Source organism: Schistocerca serialis, chromosome 2, assembly GCF_023864345.2.
Source record: "Schistocerca serialis cubense isolate TAMUIC-IGC-003099 chromosome 2, iqSchSeri2.2, whole genome shotgun sequence".
Classification (NCBI taxonomy): Eukaryota; Metazoa; Arthropoda; class Insecta; order Orthoptera; family Acrididae; genus Schistocerca; species Schistocerca serialis.
The window spans coordinates 294,417,507-294,421,624 of record NC_064639.1 but is presented as its reverse complement, the minus strand read 5'-3'; the positions used below and the strand labels follow the sequence as shown (position 1 = coordinate 294,421,624).

Sequence of the window (4,118 nt, the reverse complement as noted above, 5' to 3'; positions counted from 1 at the left end):
AGACAGTTATCTCACATACATTCTGTCACTGTACCGCAGTAATTGTCACGTGAGAGATTTTCTGAACACGACAACTTGGTCATGAGTTGGCAGTTTTTCTGCTGCTATGAGTTGCATTTGGAAGGATCTGGATGATCAGCTCAACGGGAAAGAGCTAATAAAACGAACTACAAAAAGAAATAAACAAGGGTAGTTGAAAGTAACTGTATAAATCAGGTGAAAATAGGGTTAAGTAGAATTCCAACTGGGCCAACAGCCTTGCCGCAGTGGCAACACCGGTTCCCGTCAGATCACCGAAGTTAAGCGCTGTCGGCCTTGTTAGCACTTGGATGGGTGACCATCCGGTCTGCCGAGCGCTGTTCGCAAGTGGGGTGCACTCAGCCCTTGTGAGGCAAACTGAGGAGCTACTTGATTCAGAAGTAGCGGCTTGTCTCGGAACCTGCCGTACGGCCGGGAGAGCGGTGGGCTGACCATTGCCCCTCCATATCCGCATCCGGTGGCGCCTGTGGGCTGAGGTCCGCAGTTTGTGGTCGTGCGGTAGCGTTCTCGCTTCCCGCACCCGGGTTCCCGGGTTCGATTCCCGGCGAGGTCAGGGATATTCTCTGCCTCGTGATAACTGGGTGTTGTGTGCTGTCCTTAGGTTAGTTAGGTTTAAGTAGTTCTAAGTTCTAGGGGACTGATGACCATAGATGTTAAGTCCCATAGTGCTCAGAGCCATTTGAACCATTTTGTGGGCTGAGGACGACACGGCAACCGGTCGGTACCATGGGGCCTTCATGGCCTGTTAGGGTGGAGTTTAGTTTCTTAGAATTTCAACTGGGATCCTACAAGAGGTAGGTGAACTTTCGTATTTGGACAGAAAAATAAAACAAGACCAACTGTGCAATGAGATTTGGCTAGCAATCGCAAGAAAAGCGTTTATATAAAAAAATGTTTTAACATGTCACACAAGTCTGATATGAAGCATGAAATTAAGGCATATGTTTGGAGTGTAGTGTTCTACGCTGACGGAAAAAAAATCGCAACCCCAACATCATCACCAAAAAACAGTTAACGTAGTGTAATGAAATTTCATGAACGTATTTGTCTCGGTAAGATATTTAAAAGATTAAAATTACAAGTAATTGGTTAAGGTAAAATAAGCCATTGCAGATGGGAAACGTGGGTGCATTAACAAACAGTGTAACGCCAGACTGCTGAATACAACCATGCAAACATGCATTCATTGTCTTGTTCATGTGCCTGATGTCCGCTTCTGAAATGGAGATGGATGCCTGTTGCCTGACAGAATGTCAATCCTAAGGGCCCGTGTTCGATTCCCGGCTGGGTCGGAGATTTTCTCCTCTCAGAGACTGGGTGTTGTGTTGTCCTAATAATCATCATTTCATCGCCATCGACGCGCAAGTTGTCGAAGTGGCGTCAAATTGAAAGACTTTCACCCGGCGAACGGTCTACACGACGGGAGGCCCTGGTCACACGACATTTTTTATCGGGTAGGCCAAGGCAGCATGTAGACACTCTGTAGAGCATGCTGGGTCACAAAAACGGTGTGTTTGAAAAGCGAGTCAGGGTGGCCGAGCGGTTCTAGGTGCTGCAGTCTGGAACCGCGCGACCGCTACGGTCGCAGGTTCGAATCCTGCCTCGGGAATGGAAGTGTGTGCTGTCCTTAGGTTAGTTAGGTTTAAGTAGTTCTAAGTTCTAGGGGACTGATGCTATCAGAAGTTAAGTCCTCAGAGCCAATTTTGAACCTGTTTGAAAACACCCCACGGAATGCTGTTCATGAATAGCAGCACAACAGGTCGAATGATCAGACTGACGTACAATGTTGCTGCAGATGCAGTACTATGTGCCAGAGGCACAGGCCGAACACGAAAGACTTCTCTCTTGATAATACCACGTGGCCATCCGCAGTCTGGTCTTTTTGCGACCAATGCCAGCAATCACGTACAGTGGCTAAATTCCAGCTAAGTCTTTCTGCACTATCGCATAAGGAATATCTCGTAGTCCTATTACACGACCTTGTTCAAATTCAGTGAGGCGTCTTTTTCGCCTTAAAGGCATTCTTGACTAATATCGGCTCAACACGTCCAATCTCAAAGGCAACTAATTTTCACGATCGATGCAGCGTGTATTTAAAGTAAATCTGATTTGCATTATCGTAGTGGTGCTACTAGCACCATTCTTATGCGGCTTGCATCAAATTTGAGCAGACACCGTCCTTCAGGTGTAGAAACACGCCTACTAACTTTCGTTTATGGCGCACAACTTCGTCTTGGTGCTGCAATTGTTGTTTAGCCGTCAGTGAATTATGGAAGCTAAACGTAGACGACTAACAGTACAGACGAGAAGAAAAAGGAAAATTTTGAAATATGGTGCTAGAGAAGAATGCTGAAGATCAGATAGGTTAGTCGGATAACTGATAAAGAGGTCATAAATCTCGATGAGAGTGACTTTGCGAATAATCGAGCACTATCTCCTAAGCGGCCACAGAAGGTTTAGCGATTGAAAGAAGGAGAAACAAAGATGTGGAAAATCTCTGTGAGGATTGGGAATATTGTATCGTGGGGAACGGAAAAGTGCACCTCAACGTGCGTTTGGCTAGGCGATTGATAGTACGCAGCATTAAGTACTGGGCGTGGGGCCGTAGAGCGTCAGCGCTGTTGTGTCACAAAGCGTAATGGAGCAATATCTCTAAATAAAGTGCTCAAAACACTCCCCAGAATTATTTGAGAAAGGAAAAGTGTGTGCAAAGTTTGACCCGCACAACTTCATTCCCTAGAAAAACAAAGACTCTTGGATCCATTACAGTTCTTCTTGAGTAAAAAAAAAAAAAAAAAAATGTGACGTTCGAGTTGAGCGAAATTCCAAAGACAGATTTACGTGGTAGTCTCAACATTCTGAGTGTTTTAATGTCTGAAGAGTAAAAATCAGCGTTTTAATTTCTCTTTGTGTTTCATTTATTCAGTATGGAAACTATTTGGACTGACGGAGCAGATGCAAGCAATACCACTCACCACTCCTGGTGTTCGTCTTTCCACACTCAGAAATTTCTACGGCCTTGTTAAATGCTGTGTCCTGTGGTGTGCGGTGAATACAGGTCTCAAAAAATGGCTCTAAGCACTATGGGACTTAACATCTGAGGTCATCAGTCCCCTTACTAACCTAAGGACATCACACACATCCATGCCCGAGGCAGGATTCGAACCTGCGACCGCAGCAGCAGTGCGGTTCGGGAGTGAAGCGCCTAGAAACGCTCGGCCACAGCGTCCGGCGAGTACATGTCTCAACTGGTGCGGAGCGTGGATATTTATTAATTTATTGCTTATTTAGCGTTACCAGATATGGGAGTAACAGCGTGCTGATGGAAACAAGAAATGATATTACAAATAAATTATTTATTGATCTAGTCCAGCGGGTGAGCCTTTAACTACAAAAGCAAGTGATTTTTGTTTATCACAGAGGCTAAGTTTGAAAACAAATCGCTAGCGGTCTGAGAAATACTCCAAACGTATCAAAAGTAACTGACACATGAAATAATAGCCATACACCTGTTGCCTATCCTGTGGGTCGTAAGGCGCATTTTCGCTGGTAACTTCCGTTCTTGCATCATGTAGCCGGGGTCAGCCCAAACAAATTCTGCTCATCATGTTTCACATATGAAACCCAAGAGTTGTTTCCAACTACGAACAAAATAATTTTTAAATAGTAATTTTAAGTGCCCATTCGTTAGAGCACTCTCAAATTAGTCTTGTGTGGTATTCGTTTTATCGCTAAGTGTTAACAGAAACAGTGAAACACGAAGAATAATCGGTACTCCAACAGCGACTGAGCAGCGCTTCTGCATGGCGGTGCTGTCGGTACTGAATCCTGCTTATTCTTCGCACTGGACTAATTTGGGACAGCTGTATCGAATAGGTACTTAAAACTACACGTTTTGAAAATTTAATTTAAAATATCTCCGAAACCCGAGAGGAAATGCGCCTGACGACTCTTAAGAGAGACATCCTGTATACATCTGTGGAACAGACAAGATACAGAATAGACAGTAGCATTAGAAAATATCGAAAAAATTTAAGGATTCGCAAACGTAGCTGAAAAGCGAGCAGAGAACATTGTTA

General features: G+C 44.5%; 1 pseudogene; it reads left to right on the top strand.

Moving 5' to 3' along the window:
- The first annotated feature begins 248 nt into the window (after positions 1-248).
- On the top strand, positions 249-365 carry LOC126459198 (5S ribosomal RNA; annotated as a pseudogene).
- The last annotated feature ends 3,753 nt before the right edge of the window (positions 366-4,118 follow it).